Source organism: Lithobates pipiens, unplaced genomic scaffold, assembly GCF_037356315.1.
Source record: "Lithobates pipiens isolate NorthernLeopardFrog02 unplaced genomic scaffold, aLitPip1_a1.2 Scaffold_13, whole genome shotgun sequence".
Classification (NCBI taxonomy): Eukaryota; Metazoa; Chordata; class Amphibia; order Anura; family Ranidae; genus Lithobates; species Lithobates pipiens.
This window is the reverse complement of record NW_027507718.1, coordinates 149,317,403-149,343,443: the sequence shown is the minus strand read 5'-3', so window position 1 is coordinate 149,343,443 and position 26,041 is coordinate 149,317,403. Positions and strand designations below refer to the sequence as shown.

General features: G+C 44.3%; 1 protein-coding gene across 2 annotated transcripts in view; it reads left to right on the top strand.

Moving 5' to 3' along the window:
• Window positions 1–26,041, top strand: part of POLE4 (DNA polymerase epsilon 4, accessory subunit) — a 121,178-nt gene that overhangs the window by 93,350 nt on the left and 1,787 nt on the right. The gene's annotated exons all lie outside the window — the stretch shown is intronic.

Genomic DNA, 26,041 nt, shown 5'->3' with positions numbered 1-26,041 from the left:
GCTCCTACATGTTACACACATAGCTGCACTTTTAGCTCTAATGAATATGTCAGAAAAACATCAAATAAGTATATCATAATATCCAAACAGATTAAACAAAAATTATAAACAATGAAAAAGTTACTGTGATAGAGTCCAGTAAGGTGGAAGGCCCAAATCCAGTGACAACGATGGGTCAGGAAACAAACCCCCACATCTATATTGATAGGGAAGCCCCACAAATTAACAAACCCATGGGCCTACACGCATAATGAGTCTTTAAACATACTATGTTAATTATACTGTGAAAGAAATGGTTTACGTAGTAAAAACAGTTTCTAAATAACACCGCATAAAAGCTGTTTAGAGGGGCGCATGTGCGGCAGTGGTAATGTCTCCTTAGAGCTCCGCTCCTCAGGAGTACACAGTGGAGGACTACAGGTCTCAGTGGCGCACAAAACTGTAAGAAACTCTGCCTTGCACAGCCTACTACATGACTAATGGTGCTGAAGGGCCAAAAAACAAAATTTAAATCTGCTATACCGAGAGGAGCGGCTCACAGACTGACAGCTGAGATGGTGGCAGCATCCTCCCCCTCACAGCGCTGCAGCCCACACAGTAAGTGTACTATACCTCCCCGACAGCTCACACAGGATATTAATGCTTAGCCTGTAAATTACATTAATGTCTCTCAAAATATAGAAAACACAGATCTATTCACAAAATTTGAAAATATGCTACATAAAGTACTCAGACTTCAGACCATATTACTGAGAAGTTAACAAAAGAGTTAAGAGAACTTGGTCAGAGAACCGCAGAATTGGAACTAAGGGTCAATACAATTGATAACCACACACAGAATAACTTACTTGAGCTTATGACTCTTAATGAGGAAAATCTCTCACTACAGTCACGTTTGGAAGATCAGGGAAATGGAGACCTTCGATTGAATTTGCGGATCAGGGGAATCCCAGAATCAGTTCTAGCCTTATAGGCAACTGTCATGGCGCTTCTTCAGGAATTAATACCTGGTACCCCTATTGACAGACTTGAAATGGATAGAGTACATAGAGCCTTAGCTCCTTGCAAAACTAATGGCCCTCCAAGAGACATAATAACCAATTTACACTATTCTAAAACAAAAGAACAGCTGCTTGCAGCCGCCAGGGGTAGAGAAACCCTCAACTTTCAGGGTCATGACTATCGATCTTTTCACTGATTTATATCCACTTACAGTGGCTAAAAGACGTGCGCTCAAACTTCAATTACAGATACTCCATCCAGCGCAATCAAATAACATACCATTGGGGTTTCCCTTTCTGCTTTCGATTCTCACATCTGGAAACAAAATATGTTTGTTGATCTTCAGAGGACCTACAGTCGGCCCTAATTGAAATGGGCCTGACCAAAGAACAATCCTGCAGACGGCTGACTCCTCGAGCTTCACAGCAAATTAAAGCTGCAGGACCCAGCTCTTCATCATCTTCATACCAAAATCTTAGTAAACGTGGTCATTTTGAACAATCGCCATTCAATACTGTGGACTGACATTTCAGCTGTATATAATTCCTCTCACTTAAAACTGGTCCCCAGCTCCTCATGCTGGTTAAACTAAATTACATTTATTTTAATTTGCTGCGTTCATGAATGAAATTTTGGCTACATGGTTTGGTTATATTTAAAATTTTTGAACAGTTTTCTTCGAGACTCCCACTTTATTTTTTTGTCTCGCCTTGTGGTCCCGGACCCTCTTGGGGAGTTCTATGTACTCCCCTGAGATGCTCCCACACCCTATTCCTTAACGTTTACCTAATGATACATTGTATTCATAATGGGTTTGATCGCTTATTTTATCTTTTTCTTTCTCTTTCTATCCTTTACTATTCCCTTTTGGTTCTCCGGTTGGTAGTCCTGGCTCTTGGTAAGTACTTTGCTTATTATTGTATAATGTTCACCCTAGTTGGTTTATGGCTCCTGTACAAGGCTTTAATATTCCACAAAAGAACCAAGGCATTACGCTCTTTTGCAATGAAGAAAGCCATTTGTTTGCGCCAACATATTCAATACCTTAGGACAGACAAACTCGATACGACCATGGCTAGACCTCTAGAAAATTCACAAAATAATAAAAAAAAAAATTAGACTAAAAATATCTAGAGAAGCAAATACTAGTAACCCAGTAAAGATTCTAGAGCTTTCGTTCCAATCTTGATCAAAAGCAGCGTAATCGCCTTGAAAGCCCAATCGCTGATGCTGAAGTTTTAAACCAGGCCCGGATGGATTCTCGGCAGCCTATTATAAACAATTTGTGCACATTTTAATGCCTATTTTAACCAAGGCTTTCAACTCGATTCTTAAGGGACTATCATTTAGAACAGAGACACTCGCCTCCGTTATAGCAATGATCCCCCAGCCACACTCTGACTCAACTTCCTGGTCTAATTACAGTCTGATATCCCTCCTCAATCTAGATATAAAATTAATAGCTAAAATCCTGGCCTCTAGATTGAATAATATCATAGGCCATCTAGTTCATAAAGACCAAATAGGCTTTATTCCAAAACGCCAGGCTGGGGATAACATTAGACGAACACTCCTACTTATCCATGCAGCCAAAACCAGACAAATCCCAGCTTGCCTTGTATCCTTGGATATAAGGAAAGCATTCGACTCTGTTACATGGCCATATATGAAATATATCCTTCAAAAATGAGGATTCGGTAATCATTTCTTGACTTGGGTTTCCTCCTTGTACAATAATCCTAGAGCATATATTAAATATGCTGGTTATAAGTCCATATATCGACCCCCAATCTACTAGCTACACTAGAAAACTTTGCCCTAATCTCAGGTCTACACGTCAGTGCAACAAAATCAAATGCATTAAATATTTCCTTATCGCAATATGAATTTCATCAGGCTAAAACCTCCTTACCTTTTACTTGGGTTCCAAAACAACTCCCATACTTGGGAATACAAATTACGATCTCTCTTAAGGATCTTTTTGTGGCTAATTACTTAACCCTTTTGAAACAAATCACTGGCCTCATGAAGCAATGGGCCTTTCTACCTTTGTCATTGTTAGGAAGGATTAACGCTACAAAGATGTCTATTACTGAAATTATTGTACTTATTTAGAGTACTTCCTATACCGCTACCATCTTATTTTCTAAGACTTACTCAACGTAGTTATGTCCTTTATTTGGGGTACTACCAAACCTCGTATTCTTAACTGGTTCCCGACCAGCGCACACCGATGTACGTCGGCAGAATGGCACGGACAGGCATATTGGTGTACAGGTACGTCCAATCTTCAATGCCGCCCTGCCATCGCGAGCGCAAAGAGCAGCGGACTTGATCGCCGCAAGCATACCCGCGATCGTCTCACAGGACGGCTGAATGGAGAAATGCCATTGTAAACAGCATTTCTCCATTCTGCCTAGCAACTAGTGACACTGATCTCTGCTCCATGTGATTGGCAGAGATCAGTGTTCACTAAATGAAAGCCCAACACACCCCTAGGAACACTTAACCCCTACACTGCCACCCACTGGTTAACCCCTTCACTGCCAGTGTCATTTACACAGGAATCGCTGCATTTATATAGCAGTGATTGCTGTATAACTGACAATGGTCCCAAGAATGTGTCAAAAATGTCCGATGTGTCCGCCATAATGTCGCAGTCACAATAAAAATTGCTGATCGCCATTACTAGTAAAAAAAAATAATAATAATAAAAATGCCATAAAACTATATCCCTATTTTGTAAACGCTATAACTTTTGCGCAAAGCAATCAATAATCGCTTACTGCGATTTTTACCAAAAATATGTAGAAGAATATGTATCTGCCTAAACTGGGGAAAAAAAATTTTTATGTATATTTTTGGGGGATATTTATTATAACAAAAAGCAAAAAATAATGTGTTTTTTTTCAAAATTGTCGCTCTATTTTTCTTTATAGCGCAAAAAATAAAAAGTGGAGGTTTGGGATTACCCAAATTCTCTTCTTATTACAACGCTGCACAGATTGCACTCCTCCCCAAGTATCATGCTACGGTTGAAGTGCCCTTATGGGTAGCTATCGAATCAATAGTGATCTTATCCCAGTAGCAAATATGTTATGGCTTTGTCCCGCTGATAGAGTTCATCTTTCTAATCCCATAACGAAACATACCCTGCCCATTTTGGATAAACTCAAATGTTTGCATAATCTACAATAGTCACATAATCCCCTGCTTTCATGCCTCAATAACCCATCCTTTTTATCCTGCTTGGAAATTTCCAAGATCATTCTCTGCATGGTCCATTATTAACCTTACTCGCCTATACAATATATCCTCTTCAACCAATATCCATACTTTTCATATACTATGTGAAACCTTTGGGCTACCTAAAAAGGAAATATTTTGTTATCTATAAATTAAAAATTTCTATGAACCACTTAATAGGGGCTCAACCCTTAACCAATTACTCAATTTGAGCGTATCTGTGTAAGTGACCCACATGTTAGAGGACTTATCTCATTATTATATCATCAACTAAATGAGATCTCCAATGGATCTTTACCCTCATACGCCACTAAATTGGCACAGGACATGAATCGAGAAATGGGTAACAAGGATTGGTCTAATATATGGTTAGCCACCAAATCTTCTTCAAATTGTTTTGCAGTATAAACAAATTACAAAGTTTTAGCACAATGGTACCTAGTACCAGCTAGAATAGCTAAATTTAGTTCCACATGTTCACCCAATTGCTTCAGAGGATGTGACACTCCTGGTATGCATTTCCACATATGGTTGCAATGTCCAGTTGCCAAAGAATTCTGGGAGAACATATTTCTTATGGCCTCCAAAGCTCTGAAAACGAATATTTCTCCACATCCTGCCATGGCACTTATGAACCTTAAACCCACTACTCTTCCCCATACACACTATTTTAATTGTTTATTCAACTAAGCATTGCAGCCAAACGAACGATTGCTAAGGCATGGAAGTCTCAAACCCTTATTGTGGTCGAAGCTAAGCACAGAATGAACAAAGCATTCATATACGCTAAGATGCCAGCTATTGAAGTAATCAAAATCAATAAATTCTGTAGGATTTGGCAACCATGGATTAAACATTTCTTCTCCACTGATTTTGACCAATCCTTGTTACTACCACACTAGGTTTATACTGTATATCCTTCAATTACACATGAGTGTCACGAGCAGGATTCCTCCCCAAGCAACTCCCTCCTTCTATCTTTCCTATCTGTTCTTTCTCCCCCTTTTTGTAATTTTCTTTTATAAATACGTTGTAGGTAATAAGGATACTTACTTTTTTTTTTTTTTTTTTTTTCTGCCTTCCATCTAGGCAATTATATTCAATTTGACCATTTTATTATGGTCTTTATTCATACACCTATTAAGCATATTATGTAAACATAGCTGTAAGATGTTTAGACCATACTATTATATTGTACTACATTCTGATTTATGCTATGTATCCATGCATTATACCTATTTTATTTTTTTATTTTTTTTTCCTTTTGTGAAAACTCAATAAATATATTGAACAAGAAAAGCTGTATAAAATACAGAGTTGCCCCAGTTAGTCAGAAAAGTCTATAAACAATTAAAGATGTAATGGCGTATATATTAGAATGTGTAAACTTATATCAAGCCCAAGATCAAAATAAAACTATATCGGTATAGATGCAGCATGGTCAGATATAACAGAGGGAGAGCTACATAGAAAGGGCACGCAAATAGACTGGATATGTAGTAGAACAACAAAAGCTTACCAAGTAGTAGATGCAGGCGTATATCTAACACTCTAAACAGCTAGTAAGCAACAGATCCAGGGAGTGTGGTAGGGGGCACACTCTTGGATAGGAGGTAGACTACCACATTAATATAAGTTCATAGAGGTCACTGTATGTAAAGTCAGTGACCAGAGAGGTCCAATAATTGAGGGAGATTTTTGGGGCTCAAAGGGCCATTACCTAATGATAGCGAGAGCAATGTAGTATTGCTAAAATTAGTAAGTTTAAGCTGAATAGGTACCACATAAGACCATACATACCTCTTAACCACTTCAGCCCCGGAAGATTTTACCCCCTTATTGACCAGAGCACTTTTTTTGTGATTTGGCACTGCGTCACTTTGACAATTGCGCAGTCGTGCGACTTGTACCCAAACAAAATTTTGTCCTTTTTTTTTCCCCACAGATAGAGCTTTCTTTTGGAATTTCATCCCCTCTGTGTGTTGTATTTTTTGCGCTATAAACAAAAGAGAAACTATTTTGAAAAAAGCAATGTTTTTTATTTTTATTTTTTTTACTTTTTGGTAAAAAAAAGCAATAAGCGTATATTGATTTTTTTTTTTTATTTGCGCAAAAGTTATAGCGTCTACAAAATAGGGGCTAGTTTTATGGCATTTTTATATTTTTTGTAATGGCGGCGATCTACTTTAGGACCATTGTCATTTATACAGCGATCCGTGCATTTTTATAGCGCTGATTACTGTGTAAATTACACTGGCAGGGAAGGGGTTAAACACTAGGGGGTGATCAAGGGGTTAAGTGTGTCCTAGAGGAGGGGAGCGTGGTGGGTGTGAGATGTGAGGACGCAGCATCCGCCTGAGGGGAGGGGCCTGCCAGCGCTAACCGCAGCGTGCTGACGAGCGAGGGAAGGAGGACATGGGTCGGTGTGGAGAGGTGAGAGGCTCCGTCCCGAGCAGATGCGAGCCCCCGCTGCTGTAGCACGGCAAATCGCGGAACAACCCCCCCGCTACTCCGGCCATTGGCGGCCGCGTGAGGACCGAGAGTCACCGGGGTTTTGACCTCCCCCACCGCCCGTATCCCCCCCCCCCCCCCCCCCCCCCCTCCGCTGGTCATGAACACACCGGACGAGATCTGCCACGAGATCGCAGGAGCCCTGAGAATCACCGGGAGACAGCCATAGCAGGCAGAAAAGGACGGTAACAGTTTATAGCTGTGATGTTTATGTGACAAAGAGCAGAGTTTCCTAAATGTGACTAATGTGTGTATGAGGCAGCAAAGTGCAGGTGGCAAACGGAGGGTGAATAGATACCCCCGCTCGTGGAAATCCCATGTATACAGAGACATAATAATGGTGGAACTATTTATTTACTTTTTTTTTTTTTTTTTTTTGCTGCATGATCCTGCTGGGTGTATGGGATCAATCTTAAAGTGACATGCTCATGAGGAATAGCCCACATACATAAGAACTTGGACATAGCGGGATAAGAGCATAAAGCATATTAGCGTTTTTACAGGAAAACGGAAAGGGAAATGGTACAGGAAGGCTGTGGAGGAACATCACATATTTTGAATATATTACCTGCTTTTTATTTTTTGTGATTTTTTTTTTTTTGTTCTTCTCCTTTCTGCCTAAACGAGAGGTTTTGTTAAATGCTGTCCCTGGGAGATGCCCTAGGTAAAGGCGAAAAATCACAGCGTAAAGTTTATTCATATACCCTACATAAAGAAATGTTAGCCCAACCAAAGGCAATTTTATTTTAGGGTTGTAATGAGCAAAGCACCTCCCTTGATATCTGTATCCTTGCTGGACAGTTATGTGAGCAGACGCAATGTAAATTGGACAGACTACAGCGGACTATTTTTATATATAGGAGCCACCTCGGAAATAGTGGCGCGATAACATATAAGGGTTGCAGCGTTAAAATCAGCACCGAAAGAAAGGGAAGGTTACATGCGACTATTGCACCTGTAAATACACGGCTGACTATCTATGTTTAACTTTGTGTCCTTACTAGAAGTTAGTCCCTGTAGACTTCTCTGATTGAAGAGCGAAGACACGCGTCAGGAGACTCATGCTGTAAGGAACCCAAGTAGTCCAGGGAAACTATGGTATAAATAAGATTAATAGCTTGCAGAGGGTGGATCGCTGGGGGAATCGCCCATCTAGAGGACTAGAAATCGCATAAAACTCCCTATAGGAATTTGAAGGTATACAGCTAGGGAATCCATAGTGTATACTAGTTAAGGTTCACCTATACCAGGGGAGGTTATATTCCTGGACTGGGAGCTTCAAAAACAGGAACACAGGTCGCTTACAAGGTCCCGAGTCTAAAGGGGCAGAATTGATTGGTGTGAGGTTTCACATAAAATACGACGTGGACAGAAATATGAGTAAAGCGGCGAATAAAGTAGGGGCAGGAGGGAGGGGGGAGGGGAGTGGGGTGGGGAAAAGGGGAGGGAGAGAGGGACAGAGGAGAAAAGGAGAAGCAGTGGACCATCTGAGTAAACGAGACAAAGGTACCCGTGTGGGGCAGGGGAGTGATAGGCCAATAGATGGGAAATGGCAAGATGGATGGCATGAATTTCATGTCTTACAATGTTAAGGGCCTGAATACCCCGATAAAAAGACATAAGATTATGGCGGAATTAAAGTGGTATGAGGCTGATGTCGTTGCTCTCCAGGAGACCCATATCTCCCTTGCATCAAACAGATTATATTCTAATAATTATCCTGTTTGGTACTACAGCGATACAACATCGACGAGAAGCAGAGGGGTCGCTATAGGCTTTTTAAAAAGGACGAGATTCCATTTAAGTGAAAAAAATGTGTGATGCAGAGGGGAGATATTTGTTCTTAAGGGGCACATTGGAAGAGTTGGAATGTACATTAGTTAATATTTATGCCCCTAATAGCAACCCAGTCAGTTTCTTAAACAAGATATTAAATAAACTCATGAAATTCAAGAAGGGGTATGTGATTATGATGGTAAACATAAATTTCAGCCTGAACCCGGAACTGGATAGCTCATCGGAGGTACGGAGGGCAAGAAATGAAGCACAAAAAAATATATTACAAAAGTTATATACCAATCAATTGGTGGATACAGGGAGAGTAATGAATCCGCAGGTTCGCGACTATTTGTTTTACTCAGCAGCGCATAGGATATATTCTCGCATTGATTATATATTCATAGACCATGGGTTGCTAGAGTATGTAATAGATGCTGGCATAGAAGTGATCACCCTTTCGGACCATGCCCCAGTAAAAATAAGATTGAATATCTCAAAGGTCGGGAGAAGTTCCTCGCCGTGGCAGATTAATGAAGATCTGATACGGGAAGAGGAAGATGAGGCTAGAATTGCTAGCGAAATTGAACAATATTTTGCATTAAATGAAACAGCGGAAATTGTAGGTCTACACAGGTCTACACACTATGGGATGCACATAAAGCATTTATCAGGGGAATACTGATATCACTTGGATCAAAAAGGAAAAAAAATGAGATCTGAAAAGATTAAAAAATTAATGGAAGAGATATGTCGCTTGGAACAGGACCATAAAAAAGGACAGAACCAAAAGGACTTAGTATATAAAAAGTTAATAAATACAAGGGTCGAATTGAAGGGCCTACTGGAACAGGAAACAAAGAGGGTGTTTAATGGTTTGGCCAGGGAACGCTATATATGGGGAGATAAGCCAAGTAAGTTCTTAGCTAGAATGCTAAAAAAAAAAAGAAAATTTTTTTATTGGGAAAATGCTAAATAAAAATGGCAGTATGGTGTTTACAACCAAGGACATAGCGGAAACCTTCAGGATATATTATGAGGGGATATACTCAGATAGGTACCAGGGATTACAAGATAACGCCAAAGAGAAGAGGATTGGGGCTTTTTTTGGATAAAGTTATGTTACCCAAAATAAGCCCCATGGAGCGGGAGATGCTTGAGAGGCCAATATCCGAAGAGGAATTAGAGAGGTCACTAATAAAATCAGCCCTGGGAAAAATCCCCTGGACCAGACGGGTTTACAACATCGTATTATAAAACATTTAGAGAAGTCCTTATCCCTAAAATGTGTAGATATATTAACGGCTTAGGAGAGAAATACAAATGAGTAATGAAGGCCTAATGGCAACAATTACTTTAATTCAGAAAGAGGGAAAAGATCCAACACAATGTACCAGTTACAGGCCGATTTCATTACTAAATACAGATACAAAACTATATGCTAAGGTCCTAGCAGAGCGGACGAAGAAATTAATGATATCTTTAGTCCACCCAGACCAGGCGGGGTTCGTAATGGGCCGGGAAGGTAGAGATAATGGGATAAAAACACTTCTTTTGCTTCAGCGGATGTGACAGGGAGGGACCCCCAGTCTACTGTCGAAGGCCTTCTGTGCGTCCAATGACAAGAGCAGACTGGGGGTTCATGTTCCAGACAATAGAAAGGATGGGGATAGGACCGAAAATGATACGGAAGGTGAGGGTGTTATACAATCATCCAAAGACACGCATAAAAGTTAATGGCCAGGAGTCAGCGCATTTTGTAATGGAGAGGGGTACAAGGCAGGGGTGTCCATTGTCACCCCTGCTGTTTGTGCTATCATTGGAACCTCTTCTTGCTGCAATTCGGGAAAACCCAGAAATAGCAGGGGTAAAAGTGGAGAAAGAAGAATATAAATACTCCGCATTTGCGGATGATATATTATTTTACATAAATAACCCTAAGACGTCCATGCCAAACTTATGAAGCCTGTTGGAACAGTATGGGGATGTATCCAACTTTAAAATAAACCGGCTTAAATCCGAGATGCTGAATATCAATATTAATAAAAAGGAGGCGCGAAGTATGCAGCGGGAATGGAGTTTCCCGTGGAGGAATGAACTCAAATATCTGGGAATAAAGCTGACGAAAACCGAGAAGAAAATGTATCGGATTAATTACATCCCATTACTGGATGAGAATCAAGCAGAATGCAAGAGATGTAGCAATAGACCACTATCGTGGTTAGGGAGAATAAATTCATTAAAGATAATATTTCCAAAAATCCTGTACAAGTTTCAGATGTTACCGATACCACTGCCCAACGTTTATTTGTTGAAACTAAAATCGGTCCTAATGAAATTTGTATGGAAGAATAAAAAAGCAAGAGTAGCTTTCGCCAGTTTACGACAACCAAAAAATAGGGGTGGATTAGCGATTCCAGACGTACAGACTTACTATAACGTGGTTGTTTTGTCTAGGGCAGTGATGGCGAACCTTGGCACCCCAGATGTTTTGGAACTACATTTCCCATGATGCTCGACTACACTGCAGAGTGCATGAGCATCATGGGAAATGTAGTTCCAAAACATCTGGGGTGCCAAGGTTCGCCATCACTGGTCTAGGGTGAGTGAATGGACTAAGAGCGATAATACAGAGAAAAGGTGGGTAAACCTTGAGCACGTAATGTGTAGAGCACGTTTAGGGAAGCAAATTTGGAACCCCCCACACAGGAGGAACCTGTTCTTAGAAGGAAATAGTATTACACGAAACACTTTGGGGATTTGGACAAGATATATAGGCAAGTCAATGGGAAATATAATTCACCGCTTATAGCACTAAAAGATCATAAATACTTTTTACCAGGTTGCCAAGAGATTGGAGTGAATTGGATGAAGGGGGAGACACAATTAAAAGATGTAATGAGAATGGGAGTTATAGCACCTTTTCACGAGTTGGCACAAAAAAAAGAGATGATGGTGATTAATGAATGGAGATGCACGCAGCTCTCCCTCTTCGTAAGAAAAAATTGCCGCCGCAGATTCGAACGGCGGAAGAGCTGACCCCCTTGGAACAGTTATGTATATCAAAGACTTCAAGGAAGAATGTTTCGAGATGGTACAGAGTGTTATTGTAGGGGGTAGAGTTGGGGGTGCCTTCGTTCATCAAAAAATGGGAGAGGGAACTTGGGACACAAATAGATAATGTAACAATAGGAACAAATTTTAAATTAGTCCATAGTTCGGCCGTAGATTCTAAAACAGCAGAGATGAGTTACAAATGTCTGACGAGATGGTACTATACCCCAGAAAAGAACAGTAAATTTCAGCCCAATAGCTCCAGGGAATGCTGGCGTGGATGTAAGGAGTTAGGTACGATGACACATCTGTGGTGGGGTTGCCCGAAGATAAAGTACTGGAATCGAATTTTATCATATATCAAAGAGATCACCAATAAAGCTGTGAGTGCTGTCCCCTGGGTAGTGTTATTTCATGGGATAAAAGGCGGGGGTCAAACAATATAGGGAGTCTTTGATCCCACACCTGTTAAACGCGGGGAAAAAATGTATCCCCAAAAAATGGCAGGAGTTGGAGGCGCCTTCAATGTGGGAATGGGTTGATATGGTGGAAGAGACTTATAAGATGGAATGTCTGAGAGGTAGTCTGGAAGAGAGGAGCAATAAATACGCGGTTGAGAAATGGAAGTGCTGGCAGGATTTAAGAAGAAATGGCTTACCTCAGAAGGGTTAAGGTTGTAAGCCTCACACGGGTACAAATAAGGCAGAGTGTCAGTTTGAAGGGGGTGGTCCACAGAGGAGGTGGGAGGTGGGGGAAGATCTAGCGTTAGTAGATCTTGGGAGGGGAAGGATTGGGTTTTGGTCCTAGTTTTTATATTGAATCTTGAATAGAAAATAATCCAAAATAATAAGCTTGGGGGGGGAAAAAAAAAAGTAAAATTGCCACAATGATGTGAAGGTATGAGAAGGGATTCTGAGCGTTAAGCTGATTTGGGTCCTAGGGTTATGATTGGTTTCACTGAGTTGGCAAAAAAAAAGAAAAAAAGTGTGTCCTAGAGAGGGATTATAACTGGGGAGGGATGGGCTACTTAGGACATGACAGCAATAACTGCTCCCGATGATGGGGAGCAGTAGATCTCTGTCATGGCACAAGGCAGAAACGAGAATGGGGAAATGCCTTGTTTACATATCGGGTTCCCAGGACCCGTGGGCATGATCCTGCGGCAGGCGTGCCTGCCCAAAAGGCAGCAAATTTAAAGGGATGTACCTGTACACCCATTTGCCTGCCTGTGCCATTATGCCGATGTATATTTGTGTGCGGCGGTCGGCAAGCGGTTAAGGACACTTCAAGAAAAGGGAAGGTTGGGGAACGAAAACCGTGTGCGTGCTCTCTTGGTCAAGTGAAGCATGACTGGTAAGAATGGGGAACACCACCGTACAAATGTGTCCCGACCAGAAGTGCGTCGCCTCGCAACCGGAAGTGACGCAGACTGGTCTAGCCACAGGCTGCCACGAATGCGCTGGAACTACCACAACTGCGGCAGCATCCGACCAAAGAAGCAGCAGCAAGGGCCAGACAGAGGGAGGCGAGCAACCACAGACCGGAAGTTTGTCACTCTAGCCGGAAGTGACGACAACCGGTCCGCCTGCAGGCCACCGCGCACGCGCTGAAAGATGCCACAATTACAGCAGCAAAGGGGGGGAATGAAGCAAGCCAATGCCCACCAATTGCCACTCATCCAGTCCAGAAAGGAGACAGGATGAGCGGCGTTGTGTGGCCACATAGGAGGGCAGGGGAGCCTCCATAACCCTGTCAGGGTCACAAGGATGAACAAAAATCGACTGGACAAAAGCAAAGCATCTCAAAAAATAGAAACATATATAGATGCTTAACCACTTCAATACAGGGCACTTAAACACCTTCCTGCCCAGACCAATTTTGAGCTTTCAGTGCTGTCGCACTTTGAATGACAATTGCGCGGTCATGCTACACTGTACCCAAATGACATTTTTATCATTTTTTTCCCACAAATAGAGCTTTCTTTTGGTGGTATTTAATCACCTCTACGGTTTTTATTTTTTGCACTACAAATAAAAAAAATACCGAATTTTTTTATTTTTTTTTTCAGTTTCAAAACTTTGTAAATAAGTACGTTTTCTCCTTCACTGATGGGCACTGATGGGGCTACACTGATGGGCACTGATAAGGCGGCACTGATGGGCACCAATGATGTGGCACCAATGAAGTGGCACTGATGAGGTGGCATTGATGGACACTGATAGGCGGCACTGATGGGCGACACGGATGGACACTGATATCTGGCACGGATTGGCATGGATGGGCGGCACAGATGGGCATGGATAGGCGGCACAGATGGGCATGGATAGGCGGCACAGATGGGCATGGGTGGGCACTCATAGGCGGCACAGGTGGGCACTCATAGGTGGCACAGGTGGGCACTCATAGGCGGCATTGGTGTTATACTGTACTAATGGATGCCAATCAGTGCCAAACAATGCATGCCAATCAGTGATGCCCATTGTGGGCACTGATTGGCATCCATTATGGGTACTGATTGGCATCCATTGTGCTGACTGGCATCCCTGGTGGTCTAGGGAGGATTACCTTTTCCCTGGTGGTCTGGTGGCGTCCCTGGTGGTCCAGTGTGGGCATCCTCGGGGGGCTGTGCTGATAATCGATCAGCACAGACCCCCCCTGTCAGAGGAGCAGCCGATCGGCTCTCCTCTACTCACATCTGACAGACGCGAGTGAGGAAAAGCCGATCACCAGCTCTTCCCATTTACACTGTGATCAGCCGTGATTGGACACGGCTTATCAAGTGGTAAAGAGTCTCCGTCGGAGAGAGATCGTAGTTGCCGGGTGTCAGACTGACACCCCACAACAACGATCGCCGCGATGCGCGCCCCCGGGGGCGCGCAGCGGCTCATAATCCTGATCACGTCATATGACGTCCGATCAGGATTATGAAACCACTTTGCCACCGTCAATTTGTAATAGGGCGGACGGCAAGTGGTTAATAAAACCTCATTTATAACAATCGATAAAATATAATCTAAATCCATAAATTCAAACATTTTGGCATAAAAATATCATTAGATATATCTAGTAATGTGATTTAGAAATATCCCATATGTAGAAATGGTTTAAATGTACAAATCACAAGTCGCTCCGACTTAGAAAAAGGTTCCTGTAAGACTTTGGGGGCGACTTGCATTGACTTCTATACAGAAGTCGTTTTGCAAGTCGCCGCGTCGGTCGCGTCTGGGTCGCCTGAGGCAGTCTCACTGTAATTCATGCTGCCTCAGTGTGAACCGGAGCTTAGAGAATCTTGGTGAACAAACGGCATCATGAAGGCCAAGGAACACACTAGACAGGTCAGGGAAAAAGTTGTGGAGAAGTTTAAAGTAGGATATATAATCTCTTATGGATTGAGCAGTGCTCTGAGAGATTTTTTTATATATATATATGTGTGTATATATATTTAATTTTATCTCTCACAGAGCACTGCTCAAGCCATAATCCGAAAATGGAAAGCATATGGCACAACTGCAAACTTACCAAGACATGGACATCCACCTAAACTGACAGGCCGGGTAAAAAGAGCATTAATCAGAGAAGCAGCCAAGCGGCCCATGTTAACTCTGGATGAGATCCACAGCTCAGGTGGGAGAATCTGCCCACGGGACAACGAATGGTCATGCACTCTACAAATCTGGCCATTATAGAAGAGTGGCAAGAAGAAAGCCATTCTGAAAGAAAACCATGAGAAGTCCCATTTGCTCAAAGCTATGTGGGAGATGCAGCAAACATTTGGAGGTGTTCTGTTCAGCAGAGACCAAAACTAAACTTTTTGGCCTAAAAGCAAAACTCTGAGTGGCAGAATACACATCACCCTGAACACTCCATCCCCACTGTGAAACGGGTGCTTTTCTTCAGCAGGAACAGGGAAGCTGCTCAGAGTTGATTGGAGGATGGATGGAGCCAAATACAGGGCAATTTTGGGAGATAACTTGCTAGTCTGCAAAATACTTGAGACTGGAGCAGAGGTTCACCTTCCAGTAGGACAACAAGCTGGGTTACAGGCTGGATAATCTTTATCCTTGTAGCCTCCTTTTAGGAGAACCTTCTTAAAAAATGGTCGGCTCCTATGGTCGTGGACCACCCAGTATCCAGGTTAAGCAAAGTATCCACGATCCCGGTAGAGAGGACTCCTGCATTTAAGAACCCTACCAACAGGAAGGCTGAGGCAGTGGCCCGTTTATGGTTGTGGGGTCAGCAGTACGACCAGTACTGGCCATGGCACTAGTGTCGCAGACACTTGCTGAATGGGCAAAACTTTTGCACCATAAATTGGAGGAGCAGCAGGCTACTCCTGTCTGCGTGGAACTAGCAGACCAGTTAGTGCACACTTAAGTACATTTGTGACGCAGCCCTGGTTACACTTCCCTTCTCCAGGGCTTCAGTGTCAGCAGTGGTGCTGCAGTGCCTGATTTGGCTAAAATGCTGGTCTGTGGACCAGGCATCCAAAAAAACCTTGACGGATCTATCCTTCCTTGGTGAGTGGCTATTTGGAGCCTCGTTGGATGACATTATTAAGAATGTCCCAGGTGGGAAGAGCACCTTGCTCCCACAGGCCGGAAAAGTGAGCCACGCCGCAGGCAAGGGCCCTCATTTTCCACTCGAGACTTTTTCGTCGGCCCGTGACTTCAGTTAAACGCTACCTGTCCGACAGGGTGACTACTAAGGGACAGGCGCGTCCCTGGACTCGCAAACATAACAAGCCAGCTAGCAAAAGATGCTTCCGCATGAAGGTTTGCCCCCGCCCCTCATTCCAGTGGGGGGTCGCCTTCGGGAGTTTGCAGCCCGGTGGGCTTCTCGGCTGACCGACCAATGGGTCTGCGAACTGATTTCATCGGGCTACAAGATAGTTTCTCTTGGCCATCAAACAGGTTCTTCCGCTCCAGCATACCCTTACTCCCGGCTCGCCGGGAGGCCCTGTTGGGGCCAGTAAGGGACCTGCTAAGCCGCGGGGTGATTGTGCCTGTTCCGCAATTGGAAAGGTTTCAGAGGTTCTACTCCAATCTGTAGTCTCCAAAAAGGAACGGGTACGTTCAATCTTGAACCTGAAAGCCCTCAATTGCTTTGTAAAAGTACAGGGGTTCAGAATGGAATTAGTTCACTCAGTTGTCACTGCACTCCATCAGGGGGACTCCCTGTCGCTCCTGGGTTACCTAGACTATCTCCTCCTGAGAGCAGCTTCCGCCTCAGAATTAAAGGAGGCTGTGGCGATCACCATGCAAACCCTGCAGGAATTTGGGTGGCTGTTGAACCTCAAAAGGTCAGTGCTTATACCGACTCAGTACCTGGAGTACCTAGGCTTACTGCTGGACTCCGTGGAAGCGAGTGTGTTTCTCCCTTCAGACAAACTGCAGACTCTCAGAGCCGCGGTGAAAGTGTTGATGAATCGCAGGTGGTTGTCGCTGCGCTTCTGCATGCGAATCCTGGGCCTCATGGGGGGCCTCCGTTGAGGCGGTACCATATGCCCAATTTCACACCAGAGTCTTGCAGAAGGAGATATTGACAAAATGGGACAAATCTCCATTATCCCTGGATTGGCAGATTTGGGTGAGCCAGTCAGTTAGGGACTCCCTAGTCTGGTGGCTGAGATCCCCGACACTTCGGTCTGGGAAGTCGTTCCTACCTCTACATTGGACAGTGATCACAATGGACGCCAGCCTGACCGGCTGGGGTGGAGTACTGGGAGTATAGTCAACCCAGGGCCTCTGGTCGGGGGAGGAATCCAAGTTGCCAATCAACGTAATCGAGCTCCAAGCGATCAGGCTATGCCTCTCCACATGGTCGATGAGACTTAAGACGGTGTCCAATCAGGATCCAGTCAGACAAAGCCACGGCGGTGGCAAATGTCAACCATCAAGGAGGAACGAGAAGCTTGGCTGCAGCACGGGAGGTCGCTCACATCCTTTGGTGGGTAGAGCGACAAGTATCGGCCCTGATGACCATTTACATCCCGGCAGTAGAAAACTGGCAAGCAGACTATCTAAGTCGCCAGATGCTGAACCCAGGAGAATGGTCGTTGCATCCGGAGGTGTTCAGGCTCCTGTGCCTGCGGTGGGGCACACCAGATGTGGATCTCCTGGCCTCCCGACTCAATCGGAAGGTGCCGAGGTTCGTGTCCAGGACGAGAGATCCTTTGGTGGACGCGTCAAACGTTGGTGGCTCCGCTAAAACTGTTACCACGCCTGCTTCGCAGAGTGGAGGCCGAGGGGATTCCAGGGATACTGATTGCCCCAGATTGGCCTTGGCGCGCCTGGTCGCGGACGCTCCCTGGCGGCTACTGAAGACCTCCTGTCTCAAGATCTGATTCTTCATCCCACTTTTCCATCACTGGTTTTAACGGCATGGCTGTTGAGAGCAAGGTGCTAAGGAACGGAGGCCTGTCTAACTCAGTGATTTCAACTATGTTGAGGGAATAGATATTTGAAAGATCTGGTCCCCAGCCAGAAATATTAACAAAGAGGAAAGAGCAGGGGGACTATTACGGTGCACATCACAAAATATGGAAACATTGAAAAAAAATATAAATAAATTGACAGAATACATTTTTATAAGTCTAAAATAAACACTTAACAATACAAATAATCAAGAGCTGATATAGGAGGTGAAGTATTTCGACTAGTTTCGCTTTTCAGCTTCTTCAGGAAATGCATACATCTAAAAAATTATATATAGATCACAGTTGGGTATGCAACAGGGTGAGGTATGATTGAAAGACAAAATGGGGGGGAAAAAACTAAATTACAATAAGGTAAACACATTCAGGGTCTTACCTAAACGCCTATGCCCCCCAGGATAGCTCAGGTGACCGAGGGAAGCCTCCCTTGTCGACTGGGAGAGGTATTAGCACTGACACTAGCTGATGTCTGTGTAAAGATGTTTATATTAAAACTCACTGATTTGTAAACTTGCCCCAAGACATTTCTCAGGTAACAACCAAGTGTGAAATTCATCTCAACCACCAGAGATAAACCAGTATAGTTGAGAGAAATAGATGTGCCCATAAAATGAGTAAGGCCCTGTGACTGTTTTAAAAGGTTTTTTGTAAGAAAATGTGCTGGGTAAAAGGAGGGGACCCCTAATGAGAGGGGAAGGGAATGGGAGGGGGGAGGAAGAAAAGACAACCAGAGGAAGAGAGGTGAGAAGGGGGGAGACCAAGGGACGATATGAAAAAGGGGAACAATAGTTGGTGAATGAAGGAAAAGGGAAAGAAACAGAGGGGAGGGGGAGGAAAGACAGAGAAGAACCAGGGTAGAAACGGGTGACAAAAAGGGCTGAGAGAACAAAGGGGAGAAAAAATGGAAGGAAAAAGAGGGAAGGAAGGAGAAAAAGGACATGGGATCCGAGGGTGAGGAAGTGGAAAAGGATGAATAGAAAGGGCAAACCACAGATGGGAAGTGTCTAGGAAATCGGGACTAGTTATTAGAAATGAATGTGAGGGTGGACATGTGAATGAAAGTGAACGCATGCGGGAGTGTGAAGAACACACACATATAAACAGTGTGTGTTGCTAGCTGTGATGTGAAAGTGCACAAGAACTGAAATAGAATGAGATTGAAAAGGAAATGCCCAATGATTGTGGTGAGAGCAAAAAGTGATAAGTGAGATATTAGTGCAACCTGAATGGCAGGGGCAGGAAATCGGTATAATTACCCATAATATAATACAGAATAAATTCTTTAGGACCCAAAGAAGGAAACGAGGCTGTCCACCCAGAGGTGGATAAGAAACTCAGCCTCACTAGTGGGATCAGTATGGAGATGGAGGAACATCCAGAACGTCAGGGCAATCCAAGTATGAATAATCACCTGTATGAACATGAACATCAGTCTAAAAAACATCACCAAATCGAAAGAGTATCAATGTGGCTCCCTGTCTGGACCGTGCCCACTCACCGATTGCAACACACCCCCTGAGATTCTCCGGGTCACATCGGTATGCCAGGGTAGCGGAGACACCCCGGAGCACGGGGTCAGGGGCTCTACAGCGTGCGCCGGCACCTGACGCGCACACGTTCCTCACTCCGGGTGCCCAGCACCAGCCGCGAACGACACTGTCGTACGCAAGCCTGTGCAGCACCAGGTCCGACCTGTGCATGCGCGGGAAAGCCACGCGCACGTCTGCGCTCGCATCCCTAATGCCAATCATTGTCAGCCAGGACGCGTACAAGGGGAAAGGGGCGGCGATGTACAAAAAATGATGCTCCACCCACCTAACCCCCAAGAGCCCCACCAGTCGCCGGGAGAGAAACCCCGGGACCCAAGCCCACAGGGAGAACCAGGTGGGAGGATAAGAACCTATAACAATAGAATAATTAATAATACAAAGGCACATATAAACACAGGCAAAAACAATTACAATGTCACGAGCAATGATGATTATAATCTCATATATAATTATCAATACAATCCATATTCACATGAGCGCCAATTATTTTATTAAAGTCAACGTTTGAACACGATGGTATATAGCCAGCGGGGATATCCATTATAATTTAATATTTGTTCAAATTGAGCTAGGCAGAAGAGGAAAGGAGGAGGAATGGGAGGAACGAAAGAAAGGGAAAGGGGGGGAGGGGAAGAGAGGAGGGATGGGGAAAAGGGGGAAGGGGGGAGTAAGAGGGAGGTAAGAGGAAAGGGGGGGAGAAAGGAGCCCAGGCAGAGGGCAGCGCAGACCATCTCATAAAAATTTAGCTTTTCAATCCACAATGCTTACTTTTGTAATATAATTATATCTCTATTGCCTCCCCTGGCATCAATTGGCACCACCTCTAGTACCACAAACTTAACCGCCTCTAAGTCAAATTGGTGGTACAGGCCAATATGTTGACCGATGGTGGTTAATTTTCCATTGGTAGAATAGTATACATGGTCACCTACCCTTTGCCTGAGCTCCCGAATAGTTTTGCCTACATAGATGGCACCACAGCGACAGAGCATTAAATACACTACGCCTGTGGTACCACAGTTAGCTGAAAAATGGGGTGACTACAATTTTCCATCTGGAAGTCTGACAGTAGTACCAGAGTAGATCCATGGACAGAGAGGGCACTGACCACAGGGGAAGTCCCCCTGTGAGTGGAAATGTGAATAGATTCAGCACTATAATGGCTGCTGGTCAGAAAGTCTCTTAACGACCTGGCCCTTCAATAGACTACTTCAGGTGTCTCCCGAACATATTGGGTTAGGATGCGGTGGTTTGTAAGAAGGTGCCAGTGTTTAGTCGGTATGTCCCTCAAATGGCCATGGTGAGCCGAGTATTGTGTAATAATTTTAATCGTCTCAGTATTGGGCATCTTTGGACCTGAATACAGAAGGGAGGCTCTCGTGCGGTTCATGGCTTTGTTGAAGGCCTTTCGTAAATTTGTTTTAGAGTATCCCCTTGCTAAGATTCGTACCCGAAGGGCTGCTGCTTGGGCAAAGAAATCCTCATCGTGTGTACAATTGGGGCAAAGTTGCAAATATTGTGCCTAGGGGATGCTTTGTACAAGAGGTTTGGGATGAACACTAGAGGCATGTAACCAATGTGTTACTGGCCGTGGATTTACGATACAAATCTGTGCCCGAAGCACCGTCTGGGTTCTTACAAATAAGTACATCGAATGCCCCGTACACACGAGCGGACTTTTCGACATCCAAACTCCGACGGACTGAGTCCGTCAGACTATCCGATCGTGTGTGGGCTGCAACGGACTTTAGCTTCGCAAAAGTCTGACGGGCTTTAGAAATGAAGCATGCTTCAAATTTTCCCGACGGAACTCCGCCGGACCCGGTCCCCTTCGAAAAAAATTCGCTCGTGTGTGTGCTACTCCGACGGACTAAAACCGACGCTAGGGCAGCTATTGGCTACTGTCTATGAACTTCCTACGTCGAATCCAGTCGTACGTCATCACGTTCGACTCCGTCGGAGTTTGGTGTGATGGTGTGTGGTCAAGTCCGTTCGGTCGAAAAGTCCGCCAGAACTCCGTCGGAACTCCGTCGAAACTCCGGCGGAACTCCTTTGGAGGTCTGTCAGACTTAATCCCTCTCGTGTGTACGGGGCATAAGAAAGGGATAACTGGGGAGGCAGAGCCAGTCCAAACCACGAACAGGTCATCTATAAACCTAAACCAACAGAAGATATGATCAATATAAGGTTGAAATTGGTCACTGGAAAAGATGAATCGTTCCCAGGCTCCAAGATAAAGATTAGCATAAGAGGGTGCACAGAACGTCCCCATGGCAACACCCTGTGTTTGTAAGTAGTATTGATCTTCAAACAAAAAACATTTTCGGGTAAGAATGAAAGTAAATAGTTTAAGAATAATCTCATTGAGTGGCCATGATGTATGTTCCTGCTCCATTAGAAACATTCTGGTCGTCCCGACACCCCTCTCGTGGGGGATGCTCGAATACAATGCTTCGACATCGATAGCCACGAGAAGGGAGTCGGGAGGAACTGAAATGCTTTAAATGTGCCTGAGGAGATCCGAGGTATCACAAATATGTAGACACGTGTGGGAGCAAAAAGCTGTCCACAAATTTGCTTGCATTATCTGACAGGGATCCAATACCCAATACAATGGGTCTGCCAGGTGGTTTAGCTAAAAAATGTTATGTGTTTTGGGAAGCGTGTCGAATGGAGGAGTACGAGAGTGTTTAGGGACAAGGAAATGGAGGGTCTCTCTGTCAATTAAATCCTGCCAGTACGCTCTAGTACATAATCAGTTGAATTTGTTAGTAAAGATCATTATGTTAGTAGATGAAATAAGTTGATACCATGTAGTGTTTTTTAGTATATCATAACACATGTTATGGTACTGGGGGTGTGACATAATTACAATGTTCCCACCTTTGTCAGATTGTCATCAAACCATGTCTTTACGTTTCTGTAAATCTTTCAAGGTCCGTTGTTGGTTGGAAGTTAAATTGAGTGTAAATTCTTGCCAGCTCTTGTTCTTAACCACTTCAATACCAGGCACTTAAACACCTTCCTGCCCAGACCAATTTTGAGCTTTCAGCGCTGTCGCACTTTGAATGACAATTGCGCGGTCATGCTACACGGTACCCAAATTACATTTTTATCATTTTTTTCCCACAAATAGAGCTTTCTTTTGGTGGTATTTGATCACCTCTACGGTTTTTATTTTTTGTGCTACAAATAAAAAAATACCAAATTAAAAAAAAAAATGTTTTTTTTGTTTCAGTTTTAAAACTTTGTAAATAAGTACGTTTTCTCCTTCACTGATGGGCACTGATGGGGCTACACTGATGGGCACCAATGAAGTGGCACCAATGAAGTGGCACTGATAGGGGGCACTGATAGGGGACACTGATGGGCGACACGGATGGGCACTGATAGGTGGCACAAATTGGCACTGATAGCTGGCACAGATTGGCATGGATGGGCGGCACAGATGGGCATGGATAGGTGGCACAGATGGGCATGTGTGGGCACTGATAGGCGGCACGGATGGGCAATGATAGGCGGCACGGATGAGCAATGATAGGCGGCACAGGTGGGCACTCATAGGCGGCATTGTATTGTTATACTGTACTAATGGATGCCAATCAGTGCCAAACAATAATGCATGCCAATCAGTGATGCCCATTGTGGGCACTGATTGGCATCCATTGTGGCACTGACTGGCATCCCTGGTGGTCTAGGGAGGATTACCTTTTGTTGGGCATCCCTGGTGGTCTGGTGGCATCCCTGGTGGTCCAGTGTGGGCATCCTCGGGGGGGGGGGGGGGGGGCTGTGCTGATAATCGATCAGCACAGACCCCCCGTCAGAGGAGCAGCCGATCGGCTCTCCTCTACTCGCGTCTGACAGATACGAGTGAGGAAAAGCCGATCACCAGCTCTTCCTATTTACACTGTGATCAGCCGTGATTGGACACGGCTGATCACGTGGTAAAGAGTCTCCGTCGGAAACTCTTTACCGAGATCGTAGTTGCCGGGTGTCAGACTGACACCCCGCAACAACGATCGCCGCGATGTGCGCCCCCGGGGGCACGCAGCGGCTCATAATCCTGATCACGTCATATGACGTCCGATCAGGATTATGCAACCACTTTGCCACCGTCAATTCCCTATAGGGCGGGCGGCAAGTGGTTAAGGTCTTTGATGCATTGATGAAGGAAAGCCCAGATTGATGGACAGGTCATTAAATCTGGTAATTTCTGGGATTTAACTTTAAATTTACAGGAAGCAGGAATAGCTCTAGCTTGGGGCACACAGGTGCCCAAAGACGTGGGGGACCCTACAGTCTCCAAGTCTGTGGGATCGTCCGTTGCCCCTTCATCATAGAGGAAGAGTAGAGCCTGGAATTCATCCATAGTAAAGTGTTTGGTTAATTCGACAAGCTCATGTTCCAAATTGCTTTTTTGATGGTTAGCGTCAAATATATATTTAAATGTTAAATTTCTTGTAAATAGGTAAAGATCCTTAATAGTTTCAGTGACGTGAATAGGTTTGAGTGGGCAGAAGCCCAACCCAAGTTGTAAAACTTGTAACTCATCGAGAGATAAATATCATTAACTTGGCGGAATGCTCTTTAAGTTGGTTGACTGGATGTGCTGGGTAGGGGAGTGGGGTGGAGGTTTATGAACAAACGAGTCTAGTTTGGTCTGTTGTTTCTTGAGATCTGGTGAAGTTAAATCTAAAAAATCAATGTCTGGTAGGGGTTTTTTCACACTACTAGAGATGTATCCAAGGACCATGATGTAATGTTTTATCTGTAACCATATTTCATTATGTTGAGGGCACGGAATTCTTCTTCTAGGAAAATATGCCATCGTAGGAAGGCTTATATCTCCGTGTAAGGAGATGGGGTGGTGTCCGCGCACCTAGTGTCAGGTGGAAGCAATCCTTCCAAAGAATTCCCAGTACTAAAGGGTACTGAAGCTTGTCGCTATTTCACAGGCACACACAAGTTTTAGGGTTTTTCGTGCTGGTTTTTTTTACTTGGTGTAATCTCCAATTTTTTTTAGACCAAAAAATGATTTGTATAGCATGATATAAATGGAAATACTGTCATTTTATTATTCAAGTTTTCTGCTTCTATAAAAAAAAAAATTGGAGGGTTTTAAGTAATCATCGGGCCTAAAATTATTTTTAAATTTGTGAAAAAAAATGCAAAAACCTGCTCTGGCAGTGATGATGATACATACAATGATGTGATTAGTAAAAGGGGAGGCCCTGGCTGGAGGCAATGTTTAAAAGGACACTTAGCAGGAGATTTACTATAACTGGTACACACAGAATCTGTTACACCTGTGCATAGTACAAATTGGCTTCAAACTTCAGCTTGTTCTATTAAGATTTGACAATAAGTGCCGGTTCACACTATTGCAATGCGAGAACCCTGCGAATCAACTGCAGGTTCCCGCATCACACCCGTTCACACTGTCATATGCGAACTGCTGGGGAGTGTCATATGTTAACGACACCCCCATTTTAGCTCGCATATCGCACTGTGAACTGACAGTTCGGACATGAATCGGATCGCATATGTGTGAACACACATACGATCCGATTCTGGTCCAAACAGAAAAGAGGGTCCTGTTCGTGTTTGGACTGAATGCAGTGTGATATCAGCCATACTATCTTTATGGCTGACATCGCACTGCACAGACATCGCATGTAATGTGGACAGCAGTGGCAATGCGAATTACATGCGATATCTGGCATCGCAATAGTGTGAACCGGCACCAAGGCTGGGTTCACATTGATATGACACAACAGTCGTAAGACTGTAAATCTGACTTTTCCCTGCGTCTTGACGTCCAAATTCAGTGAACGGGATCTGACTTTGATCCCGACAATACCAGGCCCTTTGTGTCTGGCATGAATCTTTAGAGGAAACCACACCCAAGTTTAAAAAAAAAAATGGCATTGGGTTCCCCCTCCAAGAGTCTACTAGACCCTTTGGTCTGGTATGAATTTTAAAGGGAACCAAAAAAAGGTGTGGGTTCCCCCCAAAAATCTATTCCAGACCCTTATCCAAGCACGCAGCCTGGCAGGTCAGGAAAGGGGGGGTGGGGAAGAGTGAACGTGCCCTACCCCTCCTGAACCATACCAAACCACATGCCCTCAACATGAGTGGGTGAGGGCTTTTGGGCAGGAGGGGGCACCCCCACCCTATGTGAAAAAAAGGTGTCAAAAACCGTACACAGGTTTAGTAATTTTATTAAAGCGGCTCCGGCGTCTCTTCTTCTGATTTCTTCTCCCTCTGCCGGCTCTCCTGTCTCCTCTCTCCACCATCTTCTCCTTTTATTCTCCCAATGCTCGCTTCCGCTGTAATGCTAGGTCCGCCGTGTGAAGTTACTTAGCCATGTGGGCATGGCCACCCGGTGATGTCACATGGAGGCCCTATCCCCTTGTGACACCACTGCCCCGTCATACCACGGGTGGTGATGTCACAAGGGGGTGGGGTC